Source organism: Eretmochelys imbricata, chromosome 20 (genome assembly GCF_965152235.1).
Source record: "Eretmochelys imbricata isolate rEreImb1 chromosome 20, rEreImb1.hap1, whole genome shotgun sequence".
NCBI lineage: Eukaryota > Metazoa > Chordata > Testudines > Cheloniidae > Eretmochelys > Eretmochelys imbricata.
The window spans coordinates 3,532,881-3,554,079 of NC_135591.1; the positions used below are offsets into that span (position 1 = coordinate 3,532,881).

Consider the following 21,199-nt stretch of genomic DNA (forward strand, 5'->3'; position numbering starts at 1 on the left):
CACAGCAGTTCTCCCCTCCCTGCCGCCCGGGAAAAGCCAATATTAACTACAAAAAAATCGGAATGATCACCCATTATCGCAGGTTGTGGCCAAACTCCCATCATCCCTTGCAGCCCCTTCCGAGCTGGGGCTAGCGTGATTTGACATGAACCAAATCTGTCAACGGCTCAAGACAGACACGTGGGCACCAAGGAGCAGTGGAAAGAACGTACTGCTCCATTCAGCTCCAAACAATGATAAATAATTCAGGAAGAGAAATGCCGCAATACAGAGCGCAGCAGGGTTTAAAAATAGAACATACACTGAAGTCAGGGGAACGGGGAAGAGGGAAAAGCTGTACAGAAAATGGATCTGCATCGACGAGACACTGCAACCAAGCCACCCAAAACTCGGCTTATTGATTTATTAGGAACTCAACAATACAACCACGATTTGGATTGTGGTAGCATCTAAGAACCAGAGTCCTGGACCAGGACTGTGGGTTGATACTTAAAAAGGCATCAACATTTGTCCTATCTTTTTCAGAAGAAGAACTGTATTGGCCAGGCAAGTATATCCGGGGGGGGGCGGGGGAAGGAACACTCCTGAAAGCAAAACCTCCTTTCTTGTGACCTTTTTAGCTAGCCCCATGCTCGCACATGTGGCTGTTATGCAAAAGTGACCCAATAACTAACACGTCCATTTGTGTGATGGAGGGAAAGAGACGGTCAGTAAACATTTCGTTTTCCCAAATAGCCCATGGTTTAGTACAAAAAATAAAAAATTACTAGGGAAGGCAACTTCAAAGGCCTCTCCGTGGAAGTGAAAAAAGTCCACTTCTCAGGAATTCAATATTCGGGGAACTCTCCATTGCAACCCGGCCTATTGCCTCTCTCCTTCACAATGGAGTCCCCTCGGCTATCTTGCTCAACCCTTAATGCAGTTTTAATGAAAAATAATCACATTTTTAACCTGACATGTGAACTGCTAATATATGGAAGACTTTAAATAAAGAAAAAATACATACAAAAATAAATGGACCCGGTATTACAATTGAGAGGCCCGCGATTCGATCAATATTTCATTTTGAAATGCCCTCGTGATCTTAGGAAAATCTACTTGTTCTTGAAAAGTTAGTCTGTAACAAAACACCCACCGCTGTCTCCTGCTTGCCAGACTGCCCCTGCCTTCTGTTCCTGTGAGGGGAGCAGAGCAGCAAGAGAGCCAGGAATCCTGCTCACCCAATGCTTCGGAGAGCAAAGTGGTTTGTATATTTCAGTGCCAGAGCAGCGAGGCTGAGCAAAAGGGACGTTGGGATGCATGCTCATCCGCCTGCAAACCAAAACACAGCTGCTGAGCATCTAATTTTAGGTCTTTCCCTGCCTGGCCTCAACCAGACTAGGGATTTTCATGGTATTGTTTACATCTCCTACGACTAGGGGCTACCCATGGCAAGCACTGGGCTGTTATCTGACACCGCAGCGTAAAGAAGATATAAAAGCCAGGCACAGAGTGAATGTGAATTATCTATAGTGATGCTGCTTTGCTGCCGGCTGCTATTTCAGAATTGCAAGTAACATTACTTTACTGTAGGCAAAGATCATGGAAATAACCTGAGTCCAGTGAACTGGGGTGTGGTTTTTGTTTGTTTGTTATTTAAACTATTTCCTGGAATTTTAAAGAATGGAACATTAATGAGAACAGCCCCCAAATTTTCCAAATGTAACAGAGACCAAGCTGTACTGTAAATATCTATTGAAAGCACACAGTGGGCATTTACAGTTATGAACAAGGATATTTGCTTATAGATTCATCCTCTAATGGATTCTCAACTGTTAAAAAGCCAGGTGGATCTCCATCCCCAATTTGAGTAATTCTCTTTCAGATACTCAATGAAGGGAGCCAAATCTGAGGGAACTGGACTTATTTAGTCTGCAGAAGAGAAGAGTGAGGGGGGATTTGATAGCAGCCTTCACCTACCTGAAGGGGGGTTCCAAAGAGGCTGGAGCTCTCAGTGGTGGCAGATGACAGAACAAGGAGCAATGGTCTCAAGTTGCAATGGGGGAGGTCTAGGTTGGATATTAGGAAACACTATTCCACTAGGAGGGGGGTGAAGCACTGGAATGGTTTACATAGGGAGGTGGTGGAATCTCCATCCTTAGAGGTTTTTAAGGCCCGGCTTGACAAAGCCCTGGCTGGGATGATTTAGTTGGTGTAGGTCTGCTTTGAGCAGGGGGCTGGACTAGATGATCTCCTGAGGTCTCTTCTAACCCTAATCCTCTATGAGTCTATGAAATCTGATTGCCAGCAGCCTCTCCTCTTTGATTTATAGACAGCAACCTTTTAATCTTGAATCTCTATCACCATCATATCTACCCTTTATCCCCATGTCAGTCATTCCGGAAGTCTTCCTAGTAAGATCATTCTGCGTTTTTTAAGCAGAGACGCTAGGTGCACAAAACGTGCTGAATAAATATCTAAAATTACAACAGATAATGACTGTAGAAAACAGACCTTGGGCTTCCTGGGGTTGATGCGGATTGCATTACTACAGGTATAAGTTTTACCATGCCATTCCACTAGCTTTTTAACTTTAGGCATGCCCCAACACATGGAATAAGAGCTTGTCTACATGGGAAAATTATTCTGGAATAAAGTAGATTGGGAATTTAAAGCACAAAAATTATTCTGCAATAACGCCCTGTGTGGACACTTAATCTGGAATAAGAGTGCCTATTTTACAGTTTAGCTTAATCCACTTTGGAATCCCCATTGCAGAATAGGCATTCCGGTCAATTTCCTTATGTAAACAAGCCCAAGTCTCCTTTCTGGGGATTCCATCCTCAGCCTGATTGGAACATTGGGAGCTTGGACCCATTCAGAGCAAAATACTAAAGGTCCCAAACTTGGGTGACCTCTGCTAGGTACCAAGATAGTATGTGTCAGCTTTGAATGCCATGGAGCCTTCATTGGAGAGTCTTCATTATTTATATTCAAATAATTAGCAAAGACATTCGAGGAAGCCTAACGATCAGGCTCACCGTCAGTGAAGGGTGACGACTGTCGAATCACATCCTGCTTTTGGACTATCTCTGGCTACAGACCCACAAATGCTTGCAGTCCTGTAGGAGAGCAGAGCAGAGGAGACAGATTGCCTCTCTATAGGGCTGCAGAAAGGATGATGGACCTACCTCAACAGCAGGCTTTGGCATTACATGAGCCACAATGACCTAGGAGGATTAAGCCAGGCTGGGGAGCAGTTCAAATGCAAAGATGGGTTAAAAAGCCATTCAGCCAAGTGCAATAACCCCCACCCAGGCCCCCCACAGAAATGAACCAGAGACACAACCCCTCACTGGGAGAGGTAGCCCAACCGGTATGCTCTGGTAAGAGTCACACAATGCCAGCTCCGCAACCAAGAACATGGTGCGGTGAACCTGCATTGCCAGAGGTCAAGGTCTCAGCGAAGGGCCTGGCGTCATTAAGGCTAGGTCCACACTACAGAACCTATGCCGGCATAACCCGCTAGGGCAGATGCGGCTCACACTGCCAGGGGGAATTTTTCTGCTGGGATAGGAACACCGCCTCCCTAAACAACGCTAGCTATGCCGACATAAGCGCTTGTCTGTCGGCGTAGCTGCTTCCATACTGGGGGGGTTTGCTGGCATAGCTAGGTCACTAGGGCTGTGTTTTTTCACATCCCTGACGGACATCACAGGTATCATCATGGGTATCATAGAATCATAAGACAGGAAGAGACTTCGAGAGGTCTTCTAATCCAATCCCTTGCACTCAAGGCAGGATTACGTACTTTCTAGACCACGGTATCATCTAGACATAGCTATGCCAATATAAGTTTCAAGTGCAGACCGGGCCCAACAGAAAACGCAGTAAAACTAGGGCTCCCAGGTGAAATAATAAATATTGCACAAAGCATGTGCTCTAAATGCCTGCCTGCGCTCAGCAGAGAACACTGTGGGCCCATTCATTGTACTGGTTGGTTTCTGTGTTCTGAACAGGTTTACCAAATCCTTCACCCTTCTGGCTAAGGAGGAGGGGATTACTTCTGTCCCCTAATGGGATAAGCCACATTTGGGACAAGGAGTTCTTGCCAGAGTAATAGGCTGTGTGGTCAGAAAGAACAGGATTAATGACTTCTCAATGTGAACCACACCAGGAAAATGGAAAAGGCCATAAAAGTGAGTAATTAGCCACTCAAGCTCCAGTCATTCGTGCCAACTAAGTTTGTATTCCTGACGTTTAGCCAAAATCTTAAGGCCTCTTCTCAGCTAAATTTCATGACACTTCTCCATCAATCTCCATGAAATTCAAACGAGTCAGTCTCACGAATGTTAAAATATTGGTTGCTTCTGCCCCATGTTAATATATTATAACCACAACAGATATTATTTACAAACAATATTCAGCAACTCCCAGCTCAATGAGGAGTGAGTGTGTCAGTGTAGTCTGTCCTTCAACCTTGACTCTGCGATCTAATCACTCAAAGCAGGAGGCTGAAACCCAGGACTCCTGGGTTCTATTCCAAGCCATGGAAGAGGAGTGTGGGATAGTCATGAGAAAAGGGAACCAGAGCATCAAGATTTCTGGGTTCTGTTCCACTGACTTGTATGTGACTTTTGGCCAAGTAATTTCATTGCTCTGTGCCTCAGTTTCCCAGTCTTTAAAACATGGACGCCACCATTCATCTTTGTAAAAGGCTCTGAGATGTTCAGACAAAAGGGGCTAGAGAAGAACAAGCCATTATTATTCTCTGGCTGATAAACTTTATCCTCATGCCTGGATTGAGTCCCATAACCAAAGAACCCACGTGACAGTCCTACCACTTCCATTAAAACAAAAGACTTGACACGAGCAGACAAACTATAACTCATCCTGCTCTAGACAAAAGCTAAATGTTTTGAAATGCCTCTGGGGCAGATCTGTGTCAACCGATCCATCAATTTTAAGGTTAGAAGGGACCATTATCATCATCTAATCTGACCTCCGGCCTCACACAGGCCAGAGGACCTCAACCAAGACTAATCTGTGCACCAAGCCCGTAACTACTGTTTGAGCAAGAGCAGATCTTTTAGAAAACCCAGTCTGGATTTACAGACTTTAAGTGCACCCTTTTCTCCCACTGACTGACTGGAACTGGTGTTGCTCGGCATGAACCTATCTAGTTCTTTTTTGAACCCTGTTATAGTCTTGGCCTTCACAATGTCCTTGGGCAAAGAGTTCCACAGGTTGACTGTGCATTGTGCGAAGAAAAAAACAAAACAAAACTGTGCCTTACTTCTAACGAGTTCCCCACCAGCCACACATCCAGTGCAGGTCTCAAGAGGCTTTAAGTGGGAGGAGCTAGTAGGTCTACCAGTGAAGAAAGTGACGTGGGATACTGGTTTATAACAGTAGCAAGTTTTAGCTTTAAACAGGAAAAACAGCAACTCACTTTAATTTAAAAGTGTGACACAGCCCCACCCCCCATAGTTTTATTTAAACAGTTAAATTTGCCAGTAGCAGTAACATGCAATTAACCGGACCACTCCTCCCACGGAACCTCAGCAAAGCTGTAAAACAAATTTATTAGGTGGAAGAACAGCACTTAACCTGCAACTCAAATGGCAGCATGATTTTACAAGGTGAGGCAAGAGAGGGGCACCTTTCCCCGCCTGGCTGAACAGATGGCCAAAGTACTTCTGCACAAGAGAACTACCCTTTGGTGCACAACAAAACAGGAAATCTTTCCAGCACCCCCAGCCAGCTGGCTGCCAAAGCCGCTGCAAACATGCTGATGTCCAGGCCCCACTGCACCCCCTACACAGTCGCCACCCCTGAGTGTTCAAAAATCATAAGCTCACCTAAAAAATCATGGAGATTAAAATAGAAGAAGAAGAATGATTTTGGTTCTGTTTATTTGCCTTCTGGTTCTGGAGACTTTATTTTCAAGCTTTTCTCTGCAGCCACAAGGGCTAGACACATTTTTCCCCCCTTAAAGAAAGGTGAAATTCTCCCATCACCACCTGACTTCAGGAGCAGGGGCTTTGAGAATATCACCAGCTACTGCAAGAGTTGGCAGCTAAGAACACAGCTGGCATCCACCAAGCCCCACACAGACTTTGGTTTGGAAAGGAGCTGAGTGTTTCACAGGGCAGCTCAACTGCATCCATGTCATAATGGCACTGACTTGGAGAGAGTTCAATGACTATGCTAAACCGACTTCAGACTTGATTGTGGCCACAGGGGTTCACATGTGTTCACAAGCGTCCTCCCTTGGAGTCAACATTTTCTCTGCTTGGCTCAGCCCATGGGTATGGCCAGATTTGAGGCCTTTAGCTGTTGGAGTTTTGACAGAGACCGGAGACACAAAACGTTAAACTAAAAAGATGGGCAGACTTTCTCTACGGGGCAAGGGGTGCTCACCACTAACTCTGGGAGGATGAAAATTGCTCTGCAACTCATGAATTGTTTTATAGGAGGAAAAGGTTATCTGTCAAGTTGGGGGAGGGAGGGGAAATGATAATAAACGTCCTGCTTTCAAAGACCCTGAGCACCCTTTTCTCCCACTGACTGACTGGAGCTGGGGTTGCTCGGCATTTCTAAAAGATAGGTCACAAAGCGAGAGCTGCTAATGGACTGGGATAATTCTCTGCTTTGCTCAGAAAGGGCGGTGTGGTGGTTACCGCAGTCTGGGAGCCTGGGTTCAATTCCTGGATCGTCACTTACCCTCTCTGTGCCTCAGATCCCCATCTGTAAACCAGGATAACAGCATTGCTCTAATTAGGGTGTTGTGAGGATAAATGCATTAAAGATTGTGAGGTGTTACAGCGATGGGGGACATAGATTAGTTGGAGATCCCTTCTTTTCCTTCAGCCTTTCTCTGTCTTGCCAAATAATGCTGTAAGCTCTTTGGAGCAGGGACCATCTCAGGTGTTTGTGTAATGCCTGGCACAATGGGACCTCGCTCCTGGTTGGTGCCTCCACGTGCACCATAATACAAACCAAATACCACCACCATCGCCGTTGGTATCTGAGCACCTAAGTGGTTCTTACACATGAAGCCCGTGTTCTATTCATGGACCCATCTCTTCAGGAAAATCCTACGCTCAGATGAGTCAGAGGAGGTGGAAAAAAAAAAGCTGGGTTCATTTAGCCAGAGGCTGGAGTGGCATCATTAAGGGACAGAAGCAGAGCGAGGGCACATTATCCATGGGGAAGCAGCAAGAGCGAGAGTTTCCCACCACTGTAACTGACCCGTTTCTCTAGCTGAGCCTGTTTCAAATTGATTTGCAAACTTCTAGAAATAGCCAGGCTTTAATCGAGGCCAAGAAGAGGCTGATGGTACTTTTTGGTTTGAGCTTTCGCTTCTCCCGTCCCTCTCCCATTTTCCATCCAGATTCACTACATCAAGGCCACAACGGGGCAGCCTTCTGTCAAACGTAAAGATCAAGGGTCACCGGTGACAGAAGTGGTAGGAGAAATGGGTCGTGGCCCTGGTAAAGAGTTTGAGCATCATAATGTTGCCAGACAGACAGCTTACAGCTGAGAACACTATGAGGGAAACCACCTTGAGTCTCCTTTGCAAAGAACATGAGATCGTTGGAGACTACAATTAAGAGAGAAATCGTAAGAATGGCCATACTGAGTCAGACCAATGATCCATCTAGCCCAGTATCCGGTCTTCCGACAGTGGCCAGTGCCAGGTGCCCCAGAGAGAATGAAAAGAACAGGGCAATTATCAAGTGATTCCTCCCCTGTCACTTATTCCCAGCTTCTGGCAGCCAGAGGTTTAGGGACACCCAGAGCATGGGCTTGCATGCCTGACCATCCTGGCTAATAGCCATTGATGGACCTGTTCTCCATGAACTTATATTCTTTATTGAACCCAGCTCTACTTTTGGCCTTCATGTCGTCACCTGGCAACAAGTTCCACAAGTTGACTGTGCGTTCTGGGAAGAAGTACTTGCTTTTGTTTGTTTTAAACCTGCCGCCTGTTAATTTCATTGGCTGATCCCTGGTTCTTGTGTCATGTGAAGGAGTAAATAACACTTCCTTATTCACTTTCTCCAAACCATTCCTGATTTTATAGACCTCAGTCGTATCCCCCCTTAGTTGTCTCTTTTCCAAGCTGAACAATCCATGTCTAAATCCATGTTTATGCTCAAATAAATCTGTTAGTCTCTAAAGGTGCCACAAGTCCTCCTTTTCTTTTTGCAAATACAGACTAACATGGCTGCTACTCTGAAATCCATGTCTATTTAATCTCTCCTCATATGAAAGTTGTTATATACCCCTAATTAGTTTTTTGCCCTTCTCTGTACTTTTTCCAGTTCTAATAGATCTTATTTGAGATGAGGCGACCAGAACTGCACACAGTATTCAAGATAAAGGCATACCATGGATTTATATAGTAGCATTATGATATTTTCTGTCTTATTATCTATCCCTTTCCTAATGGTTCCTAACATGGTTAGCTTTTTAGACTGCCCACTACACACTGAGCCTGTTTTCAGAGAACGATCCACAATTACTCCAAGATCTCTTTCCTGAGTGGTAACAACTAATTCAGACCCCATCATTTTGTATGCGTAGTTGGGATAATATTTTCCAAATGTCCATTACTTTGCATATATCAACACTGAATTGAATCTGCTGTTTTTTGCCCAGTCACCCAGTTTTGTGAGATCCCTTTGTAACTTTTTGCAGCCAGCTTTGGACTTAATTACCTTGAGTAACTGTGTATTGTCTGCAACTTTGCCACCTCACTGTTTACGCCTTTTCCCAGATCATTTGTAAATATGTTGAATAGCATGTGTCCCAGTACAGATCCTTGGAGGATCTTACCTCTCTCCAGTGTGAAAACTGACCATTTATTCTTACTCTTTGTTTCCTATCTTTTAACCAGTTACTGATCCATGTGAGGACCTTCCCTCTTATCCATGATTCCTTACTTTGCTTAAGAGCCTCCAGGGAGGGACCTTCTCAAAGGCTTTCTGAAAGTCCAAGTACTCTATATCCATTGAATCCCTCTTTTCCACATGTTCTTTGACACCCTCAAAGAATTCTAATAGGTTGGTGAGGCATGAGTTCCCTTTACAAAAGCCATATTGGCTTTTCCTCAACATGTCACGTTCATCTGCGAGTCAGATAATACTGTTCTTTACTGTAGTTTCAACCAATTTGCCTGGTACTGAAGATAGTCTTATCTGCCTGTAATTGCCACGATCACCTTTGGAGCCTTTTTAAAAAAATCAGCATTACTTTAACTATCCTACAGTCAGCTGATACATTTAAACAAAAAGTCATATAGCACAGTGAGTAGCTCTGCAATTTCATATTTGAGTTCCTGAAGAATTCTTGAGTGAATATCATCTGGTCCTGGTGACTTATTAATGTTTAATTTCTCAATTTGTTCCAAAACCTCCTCTACTGACACCTCAATCTGGGACAGTTCCTCAGATTTGTCACCTAAAAGGAATGACTCAGGTGTGGGAATCTCCCTCACATCCTCTGCAGTGAAGACTGATCAAATGAATTAATTTAGCTTCTCCGCAACAGCCTTGTCTTCCTTGAGTGCTCCTTTAGCACCTTGATCATCCCACTGATTGTTTGGCAGGCTTCCGGCTTCTGATTTAGTTTTTAAAAAAACATTTTTGCTCTTAGGGTTTTGTCTTTTGCACCCTCCCGTTTGGGAGCCCTTGGATTTTTCACTGTTTTCTTGTGTATTATTGTACACTGACTCAAGTCTGCTTTTAAGTATCAAACTGGCAAATCTAGACACTCCTGAGACACACTGCATCTGCTCCACCTAGTCCTTCCAGCAGTTCAAGCCACAGATTGAGACCTCTCTCTTAGGCATGAATATCCTGCAGCATGCGACACAATACAGCTGTGTATATTTCATCTGAAGGCAATTGTTTAACGTTTAGCTGTGAGTCTAGAAACCCTGATACTGGGACCACCCCTCTTTTCAACAATGCAGGAAGAAGCAGGGACCCACTGTATGAGAATGGAGAGACTGTACCCAAAAGCAGGAGACAACGGCAGCCGCACAGGTAGAACTCCCACCACTCCTGCATTGCCAAAGCATCTTGGAAGGCACTACAGGATGGCCTGACCTAACTGAGCTTAACCTTAGATTGCACTGAGAGGGACAACTGACAATTTACATACAACAAAAATCACCAGTGGCCCACATTGTGGGGAGAGGGGTTCAAGTTTTGTGGTTTGGGGGACGGGTCCTTTTTTTATACTACTGTAATTTTAAAATAGCCTCCTATTTTACATTAAAAAGTTGGGGCTTTTTTTGGCAAGTCATTAAAAAAAGAAAAATGTTAAGCGGGAACAATGATAGATTTCACAGGCAGAGCTGTGCCGGGGGAGACGCTTGGCTTGCTCGGAGCCCTGGAGACATGCTATATATAAAGTAATGAAATATGGATTATGTCTCTAGCACTGCCGATGGGCTAGGCATTTTGCAGACAAGCCCAGGAGGAAGCCAATACCCCTGCCCTGAAGAGGAGATGGCTGCAAAGCCAGGAAACCTGAACTAAACTAAGAATGTTTAGTTCCCCTCACTTGCTTTACCGTTTAAATAAGACGGCTTCGTTCAGCAGCACAAGGCAGCCCTATTCACTAGGCCTGGGAATACTCAGCCATTCTAGCAATCCAAGCAGCTCAGCACCCTTACAATAAACCACCAGATGCCCCTGGAATGGATACAAATCCTGTTTCTGTTTGATCACTTCCAATAACATTCCAGCTCACCTACCTCTTTTAGCACCATCACTAGACAGACCTACAGATAAGGCAGGAACCAGCGTTGGTTTCAGGGGAGGGGTTATTTTACAAATCCACCTGTCTGCAACCCCAGACAACTAATTACATTGGGCTGCAAAAGTGGGGAAATGCCTCTAGTTGCCTGCAGGACAAGCCTTAAAGATTCTGACCGAAGTTTACATTGCAATCCCCCCAGCCATTATGTCTAAATCATTCATTTTATGACATGTCAAATAGGAAGGAGGATCTTACAGCCACTTCCAAACAAGAGCCTCAAAGCACTTTAAAGGCAGCCTGCAAATATCTTTTGACCTAGTTTAACTAGAACAGTGAGGGGCGTGAATTTTTACCACGATAGCGTGGACGCAATTCTGTGCAGCTTTTGCTGTGTAGACGTAGCCTTACATGGGTCACCGAGTTTGTCCCGCAATACCAAATCATTCTGGATGTTGCCAGGTTTGATGCACTCACCCAATTTGTTTTGGGATGGGGGGGAATAAAGACAAGCCACACTTCCAAGCAGGATCAGAAGCATGAAGTCTTTCAAACCAGGTAAGTTTCCAAGTCACAAGGAGACATCTCCCATAATAAAGGGGCTCTGTGTCTAAACTTAGCTCAAAAGAAATAAGGCTTTCAAAGAAAACGATGTCAAAGCAATAGAAACATTTTAAAACTTCATTACAAACTATATAAGAGGGCTGGTCTAATGAGTAGGCTGCATCTGCCACACTCAATAATCATCTGAGAGAAATTGAATGGGAGTTGGCAGTGACTCAGTCTGCAGTGCACAAACCCAGTATGCGCTCCCAATACATAATGAAATGGGGCTTTCTACAGAATAACACATCAGCACGTGCCCTATTGACAAGATGCATGCAAGGGAATCCCAGCACTCTGACACTGTAACTGTCTTGGAAATCTGATCAATCCTTCTGCGGTGGCTACCCACACTCAGGAATGCAAACAAGGTTCAGCAGGAGAAATCCTCACCTTTGCTTACAAACTCAAAAGCCAGAAGTAGGTCAGGTTGTCTTTTAATCAGGTTCACTAGGGCTTAAAAAACAGGAGAAGGCGCAGGGGATTGTTTTAAGAGATTCCTTCCCCCCACCTCTCTCAGGCACAGTTAGAGAAGTCAGTTCACAAATGGGAGGTTTCCAAGGAGAATGCCGAGTTACGTATGGTAAACGGGTTTCAGAGCAGCAGCCGTGTTAGTCTGTAGTCGCAAAAAGAAAAGGAGTACTTGTGGCACCTTAATCTCCTTTTTGCGAATACCCAGACTAACACGGCTGCTACTCTGAAACCTGCCATTGTGCAAGGCACTGAATTTAGCGGTATGGAGTGGAAATCTATCAACTTCATGAAAAAACTCATATAGATACAGACAGACATCATCTTCCTTTCCAAATGCAAACAGATAGACATAAAAATTTGTTAGTCTCTAAGGTGCCACAAGTACTCCTTTTCTTTTTATGGTAAATAGCAACCCCAACATCACATTGAAAGGCATCTGACATGGTTTCTTTCCTCCAGATAGAGGAAGAAACCCTCCTTAGCCAACATTCAAGGGGAGAGCTACCTGAGACACATCAGTATATAACTCAGTCGGGAGGGCTCTAATTTGGGGGAGGTTCTGCATTCAAGTCCCTCACCGGGACTTCTGCCCCAGACATACTGCAGTGGTGTCCTGACGCAGGGCCTAGGAGGTGCCATCCTGCCAATGAGGCACTATCCCGAGAGACCACCTGGTCGTCTCTTGCTGCTCCTGTGTTACAGAGGGGGTTACTTTCATTTACACCTTCTTATGTCACAATAGATCTACCGCCACAAAACCCCACAGACAAGTTCTTCAGGAGCATGGTGAGGTGCCTGTCTCCCACTGCTCGGGGGGCTGTCTCTCTCTCTGTGTTTTTGATGTTACTGAACCAGGCGCTAACGATTGGGAAACCTCAAGTTCTATCTAGGAATTTATAGACTCCTCCACCCCATTCACTGCAGCATCTGAGCACCTTACAAACATTAACAAGTTCAATTCCCCCCTGAGATGAGTCAGTAGCATGTTCCCACTTATGCAGATGAGGAAACGAGCAAAGAGAGGGGAAGTGATTTGCCCATAGAATCACAGAAATGTCCGGCTGGAAGGGCCTCGAGAGTTTATCCTGTCTAGCCCCCTTTGCTGAGGCTGGACCAAGTAAACCTAGACAAGTCCTGACAGGTGTTTCTCCAACCTGCTCCTAAAAACCTCCAACAATGGGGATCACACAACCTCCCTCAGAAGCCTATTTGAGTACTTAACTCCCCTTACAGTTAGCAAGTTTTTCCTAATGGCTAACCTAAATCTCCCTTGCTTCAGATGAAGCCCATCAAGTCTTGTCCCACCTTCAGTGGACACTGAGAACAATTGATCCCTGTCCTCTTTATAACAGCCCTTAACATATGTGAGGACTTATCACGTCAGTCTTCTTTTCTCAAAATTTTAGCCTTTCCTCATAAGCCAGGTTTTCTCAACCTTTGACAATTTGTGTTGCTCTCCTCTGGACTCTCTCCAATTTGTCTGCGTCTTTCCTAAAGGGCAGAGCTGGGAATTGCATCTCGACGTCCTGATTCCCAGGCTGGGGATAAACACAGAAAACCCATCAGTCCTGCGAGCCAGAAGGCTACAGTGAGGTTCTGATGACTACACACACTGTAGATTACCGGCAGCTAGACTTTTTTCCTTTTTTTGTTAAAATCACCCTCAGAGGAAAATCTTGTTTTTTTAAAAAAAAGGGTTCCTTACCAACATAACCTTAGCGCATTGAAACTGGACAAGTTTTGTTTTCTGCACCTCTCTCGGCTTAGACAATGAACCTAGATGAGTCATTATTAATAGCCATCGTGTTTATCACGATGGTGCCTCAGGACTAGCCGAGGACAGGGCCCCATTTTATCACGTTGTGTGTGTCGGATAAGCACTGCGCACGTGACAACACTGCAGAAATAAATAATTCCTCTCTTTTAATTAGTGCTTAAAGTGTGTGAGAGGAGCGGGCCACAGACCCACGCAGAGAAACATAATTCAAAATTGAGGGAAGTCACCAAGGAACACACTTTAAGCACTGGTTACCAAAGCTGCTGCTCCCAGATTCTGATAGCATCCCATCCCCTCAGAAATGCTTTTTTTCGGGCCACTTTAAAGCAGGGCTTTTAATAGTTCATTTCACTAGGGCGACAATGTTTGGGCTGAAATTGCCAGAGAACGGTTACAGCCAAACAGCAACAACCTCTCACTTGGAACTTTAAAAGTTCATGCAGACACTTGTATTTATCTTAGATTTTATAATCACTTAACTCTAAATTCTAATCCAACCTACATGCCATTGTCCCTTTAAATGCCACACTGGGTGGAAGGCAAGTGTCTATTTCACCCCCTGCTCTATGGCAGAAAATGAAATCTATGCATGTCTCTATTAAACTGCGACCTACCCAGGGCAGATTCATCATGTTTCCAGCACAACACTTCATGGCGACTGTACGTAATTGATGTAATTCCCCCCCAACCACAGCAGGAAATTGCAATTAGGAATTTGCTACAGATTGCACTGTTTGCTCCCATACCTGAGCTTTCATTACACATACCGAACATGAAGTTCCCTCAAATCAAAGTTCCAACCACAGCCTCTAGTTTGGAGTTCCCAACTTTGATACCCCAAGGCTGGCTCTCAGAGGTGCTGAGCACCCCCAACTCCAATTGATGGCAGTGGGAACTTTGGGTGCTCAGCAATTCTGAAAAAATTAGGCACTTCAAATGGGGCTCCTGGAATCAGAGCCCCCTTTGGCACCTTTGGTTGTAACTTTTCTAGTAGCAGCCACCTCCTTCAGGCTGGCAATGCTTCGGCTCAGCGCAGGGCATCAGCCTGTCAGGGAGAAGCTGGACACCTGGGTTCTATCCACAGCCTCACTGTGTGACCTTGGGCAAGCCACTTCCCCTCTCTGTATCTCAGATTATCCACCTCTAAAACAGGGATAACGCTCACCTTTTACAGTGGGGCTAGGAGGATTAGTACATTAATGCTGCAAAAGCCCTTTTTAAATCCTTCAATGAAAGGTGCCAGAAAAGAGGAAAGTATTATCATCATTCCCTGCAACAGCCACTGCACCACGGGCTGCTGTGACCCAAGCTGGCTCCCCATCTCCAAGTTTTAGTGCTTTAAAACCAGCTTCGCCCATCAAGACCCCAGCCGGGGGCTTCAGCATCTGTAGGGTTCGGAGCGCTACCCGCCACACTGCACAAATCAGGAACTCTCTCGGAGCAGCAATACGCTTGAGGAGCTGCCTGAAAACAACGAGCTTCGAAGACTTTGGCTACATGGGAATGTTAGATTTGTTATCCAGGTATGATCTCCCACCCACGCCTCCCTTGTGGACACACTTATTCCAGTATAAGAATGTCCATAGGGGTGTTTATACTTGTATAACTGCTAAAAAAAAATTCCCCGTGTACACAATACCGTGAGCCCTTTGGGGCAGAAATAGTCTTTTCACCCTGTGTTTGTACAGCACCTAGCACCCCAGGGTCCTGACCCGCAGCTGGGGCTGCTAGGTAACAGACAAGGCCTAATTCACTGCTGTACAGACTGTGGAACGTATGCCGCCGGCGAGTTCGCTCTTGATCTATTTTCTCCAACTGAACACTGGGTTTGGCCATTGCTTCGTTTCCAGGGACAAATGCAGCCAACGAGACATTTCAAAAGGAACAGCCAGGGGGTCGATGGGAGACACCTCCTCAGAAGCCAAGTCATGAGGTCAAAGAGGACGCTGCGTGGGTGCTACCTCTGCTCCTCCTGGGACACATCCTTTCCGCTCCTTCTCCTCTTAGCCGTTCATTTCCCTGCTGCCCTGAGTCTCACCCTGGGCTTGGTTGCCTGGTCTCACTCAGAGCCGGGGCTCTTTCAGCCTGCCGTTAGCTGGGGTTGGGAAGGGTCAGGTACAGATCTGGAGCTGTAACCCACTCTAACTGCCACCACATTTTCTTCCGGATTTAAAATTAAAATGGGGCCATTTTGGGTAAGTTTTCAAAATGCCACGTCCCATTTTCACATGGGACTTAAACATCCTAATAACTGTGGCCCCAGGTGCCCAAAGATGCAGATCAGTGCCTAGTAGGATTGTCCAAGCACCCAAATCCCCATTGATTTCAGGGGGAGCTGTTTCTGACACGCCCACTAAGTGCCTAGCTACATCTTTAGACCCCTAAATACCTTGGAAATCTGGTCCAAAGTCCCTTTTGAAAGTTTTACCCTTTAAAATTAAATTTTAGTTCAGTTTGATACAGGCAAAGTAGCTCAAATAACAAGATACATAGCACTTCTATAGCACCTTTCACGGTAGGATCTCACAGCTTCTGTACAAACATTAAGCCTTGAAGTGAGCTGTAGATCACGAAAGCTTATGCTCAAATAAATTGGTTAGTCTCTAAGGTGCCACAAGTCCTCCTTTTCTTTTTGCGAATACAGACTAACACGGCTGCTATTCTGAAACCTGTCATTAAGCCTCCAAACTCCCTTGTGAAGGAGGAACATTTTATTACACCCATAGCACAGATTGCGTAACTGAAGAGACAGGTGAAGTGACTTGCCCAAAGTTACCCTACAAATCATTAACAGAGGTAAGACTAGAAGACAGGTGTCCAGGCTCCCGTTCCCCTCTCTAAACTGTACCGACCACCACTTTGGCTTAAAGACACGCAGCAGACAGCAGCAAGACACGGCAAGGATGCAAAACTCAACGGCTCTAAAGTCTAATCAAACAAGCTGCCAAGTGCAAAACTCACCTGCTGAGCAGCCAGTCATCATCCCCCAGAGATCTGAAAGCAGAGCAAGGAGGGTGAGTGGACAGAGAGCCTGGGATGCTGAGCAATTGTGACAGGACATGATTTAGGACAGGGAAGTCAGGCTGGATCATTATTCCAATCTGTCCCCAAGACACAGCTATCATGAGGGTTGCATTGTCAGCTTTGTGAATGAGTATGCATGTTGCTCTGACTTTCCGTAGGACCTGAGCTTAATAAAGTAACTGTGATGACAGATGCAAAAAGCTAATTTGAGGCTACTTTTCTTCTCCGCTGCTCCAGGAGCCTGGATATTATCTGCCTTGACTCTTATTAAAATCCCCAGAGATCTCAATTCTGCTGCAGCACTAGCTAGTCTAAATTTAGCAAGGTAATGGAAAGAGTTGGAAGGCAAGCAATTCATTTTAATATCTGCACCTTTAAAATCACTCAGAAATTAGCTGCCTGGCAACATAAAGCAGTCATGCAGAAAGAGAAAAATAATCAGGATACACACTAGATTATCAGTTGATACAGATGCTAATGATCCCAATTACGATACTCACTTCAAGAGCCTACAATGGCCAAGTCTTTGAAAAAAATGCTTGCATGCCAAAGCATGTCAGGAAAACGGCAGCGTTCAGGACATTTTAATATCCTGGTGTTAAATTATGGAGCGAGACTGTAACAGCAGCTATTCTGCCAGCATTTTCACACATCAGGCAAAGTAAAGTTACACTGAGAATCACGTTTATTTGGGTTCCTTATAGACACTGGCAATATATTGGGAAGTCACGTGGCAGGTTTCTCAAAGAAAGAATCAACTGGTCCAGTCATTACCACTGGGTTAACCTGCCTGACTCCCTCCGAACTCTTGGTCCACCAAAGTTATACACAAAACAGTTCTCTTACCTTTCATCACATCCAACATACGGACCCCAAAATAGATGGCCTTTCAGCACGGAAGTGAAAACACCCATAGAGATCATTGCTCCTCTCACCTGACTGGTAACCAGACCCAATTCACAGGAGGGCAACAGCACGGAGCAGGAAAGGCAAGAAGGGCTCTTCCAAGTCACATCCAGGGGGACTGCTTGGCTCTTCATTAGACTCCAGCTATTAAAGGAAAAGCTCACTCTAATAACCCACTGCTGAAACACAAGGCTGTCAGACTCTCTGAAAAGGGCCCAGCAAAATCTCGACTTTGACTGGAAGCTCTTTAAGGCAGGGACCCTCGTTTTGTTCTGTGTTTGTACAGCGCCTAGCGCAACAGGATCCTGGCCTGTGACTAGGGCTCTTAAGCACCACTACAACACACATGTAATAAGAGGTTACAGACATACCTCCCAAAAGGCTCTGCAGTTCATCAGCATCTTGCAGTCAGGTGCCAGAAAGGCAGTCAATAATCACCACCCCACGGTACTTCAGAGTCTGCCAGTTTGATGCCACAGCGTCAAGTCTTTTGTGATGTGGTTGTATTTTATTTTAAAGTGTCCAAGGGCCAAACTAAAGTAACTCCCTCCCTCTTCCTTCCTCATCAGAGCAAGCAACACTGGGGGGAAACGTGAAGACTGCAGAATCTGGCAACTCCAAACAATAACGGCAGGCACTTACACGGTGCCCCTTCCTGCAGTGTGCTCTAATGCCCAGGGTGCAATGCACGGCAAAGTCCAAAGTATAGCAAAGCGCAAAGTACGGAGGCCCTATAGCACCTGCCAGCGAAGGGGTCACAATAAATCATCTAGGGTATAAAATTAAAGCAGTTAGCGTCTTGTCAAAACAGCTCCCCTCTTTTTTGCTCACCGCTTGTTTGTCAAAGTTTATACAGGAAACAGCACTTGCCCTCTAAAACCATACTGGACATGCCAGGCTTATCTAAGTCAATGCGGACACCAGAAATAAGAGGTCCTAACACCAAGTCTAACTGTCAGAGCAGGACACTGAGAGGCAGGACTCCCAGGTTCTTTTCCCAGCTCTGCCTCTTGGCACTTTGGCCAAGTCCCTTCTCCTCTAGGGGCTTCAGACTCTCTGCTGTGATATACGGTTGCTGCTTCCTTACCTCACAGGCCTACTAGGAGATTCATTGCCCTTAAGAGCTTTGAGATCCGCAGAGGAAAGAGGAGGAGAATGCCCTGTTACTATTGGAGATTTTTCAGAACAGGTTTGACGAACACCTGCCAGGGGTGGTCTAGGTATACGTGGTCCTGCCTCAGGGCAGGGACTGGAGTAGACGACCTCTCCGGGTCTCTTCCAGCCCTGCATTTCTAGGATTAGAAACTAGCATTATGCAGAATGGAAAGCGCTTTAAGACAGAAGTAACTACTTTATTCTTCATGAATTATGCGTAAACAGTCAAGCTTAAACCGCTTTGCGACAGGTGGAAAGTGTGATCCAAGGTCCCTTCTCCCTCTGCAGACCTTAATGCCGCCACATCAGAGGCCTGGTGCTCCCATTTCATTCCCAATACAATGCAAACCTTCAGCACTCCACACCAAGCCGCTGCAATGCCACTCTCCACGTCACCCATGCACCTCTTAATTTTTATTTTTAAAAAGGCTTGGGCTGCCACAAAGGTTAAACACCGCTGGCATTGCCAGAGCTTACTTCCAGCCAAGTTGCAAATCCACTTCTGGGACTGTGCTAGCAAGCAAAGAAATCTGAATGTCTTCTGTCTTTTTATTAGCTTTGGGCTCTGAAGAACAGGTTATAGGGTCTGACCCTGCGGCCACTGGGGAGCTTTGTCTTGATTTCAACAGGCACCGGATCAGACCCATGCTTATTAAAGCTTCAGCCCCCAGAGAACAAAAATAAACCCTTCTTTGGTAGAATCATTTCTAGCTCAAGATTTTAGCTCCCCCGGAAACCAATGATCTGCCTAGCTAGGGAACTCTAACATGGATCAATAGCCAGGGTCATTCAAAAAAAAAAGTAGAAGGAAGAATTCTCTACTCTTCCCGGTTTTGACAGGGACACTGCACCAAGTGAATTAGCGCCATTTCAGAAATGGATTTAAACTAAAATAGAACTCCAGGAGCTGCCCTTTCACTGATGGGTGCAATTAACATATTCGATAATAAACAGATAAAAATGACCATATTACTGTATACAGTGTTCATTAATATTTCTACTCTTCTTTTGGACCAATATAAAATATTGAATACAGCCCCCAAAATCTAATGACAGCAACTTCCCCTACTGAGCGACCACATTCAGAATCAGCGGAGTTATCCGTTACCACGGCTGTTCTCAGCAAACATGCCCAGACTGCTACTCAAAACATAAAGCACTAGGCCAAGATTTACAAAAGAGACTAGTTATTTTGGGAGCCCAACTTGATACCTCTTAAAAAAAGTGATGGAGAGGGAAAGGTAGAACGGGGGTGCCTGGACCAAAGGGATAATGGCATCAGGAGAGTAGAAAAGTTGAAAGGGGGGGAACACACTCTCCACATCCTCCCCAGTGGTTGTGCCTACAGATTGCCTCCCTAAGAATCCTTCTTGCTCTCTGTCTTTAGACTACAAATGTAAATGTTTTCTAGCAAGCTTTCAACAAACAGTGCACAGTTTTATGCTAATGCGAGAACGCAAACATATCGTATGGGACTTTGCAGTAAGAGCTTTTCTGTGCTTCTAGACCAGGTGAACAGGTCCCAGGTGCCTGAAGCTGGGAAGTGTATCAGACGGAAAGGATGAAGCTGGAAGACGAAATTCCACATCAACAGGCGACACTCCAGGCATGGTGTTAATGGAGTAACCCCAGTATCTTGTAAAAGAAATTCTAGTCACTGCATCTAACTACAGATCACTAAAAACAACCTGGATGTGTCCAACAGAAGTAAGATTAATTATCGAGCGGGAACCCGTCTCAGCAATCTGATCGCACTGTTGTGTCGTTACAGCACTGGACTGAAACTCATGGGATCTGGATTCAAATCATGGCTCTGCCACAAATTCCTGTATGAATACGGGCAACTCATTTAGTCTTTCCTGGCCTCAGTTTCCCTTTTGTAACATAAGGGAAACAAATCCTTCTCTCATCCTCTCTCTGTTTAGACTGTAAAATCTTCGGGGCAAGGACTCTCGTACCACATGTCTGACCAGTACCTAGCATAACAGTGCCCTGATCTCTGCTGGGGCCTCTAGGCACTAGGACAAATAAATACTAATCATCAGTGGCAGGAAATGCAGCTCAACATCTGCATGCGTGGAAAAGACCAGAGTCTTATGATGCTGGCAATATTTGTTTTAGATTAATTAGAGATTATTTTTAGCTAATTAAAAAAAACTCTGAAAAGGTTCCTGCATTCAAATGCCAAACTGCATCTCCTGCCTCTAAAACTGCATCACCGGATTGGACTTCCTGAGGGGAAATACCATGAAAATAGCGGCTCTCACAGCCAGTCGCACTGAAGGAGGTATTCAAAAAAATGGCAGGTAGTTCTAGAAACTCTTCTGAGACACCATTTTTAATGCATATCTTCTTATTCAGAAAATACTCAGTTACGGTTCTATGGAACCTCTTGCCCACTGTTAGTAGTGCTAGGTAACATTTAAAATTTTATGTTGCAGTGGCTCCCCATTTGCAAATTGAAATTTACAAGAAATCTTGACCTCTGAAACCTCCTGCACAGGATGC

General features: G+C 45.1%; 1 protein-coding gene across 15 annotated transcripts in view; it reads right to left on the reverse strand.

Annotated features, from left to right (window-relative positions):
• The window catches only part of R3HDM2 (R3H domain containing 2), a 108,038-nt gene that overhangs the window by 76,450 nt on the left and 10,389 nt on the right, over nucleotides 1-21,199 (reverse strand). For 10 of the 15 annotated variants that reach the window (XM_077838375.1, XM_077838376.1, XM_077838383.1 and 7 more), the window contains exon 2: nucleotides 17,566-17,680. The exons of 3 other annotated variants lie outside the window; for them this stretch is intronic. The gene's annotated coding sequence lies outside the window, so the exon portion shown is untranslated. Of the gene's footprint in view, nucleotides 1-16,567; nucleotides 16,601-17,565; nucleotides 17,681-17,907; nucleotides 17,924-21,199 lie in introns of those variants that run through there. 2 more of the 15 variants (XM_077838368.1, XM_077838372.1) reach the window with 2 other exon arrangements.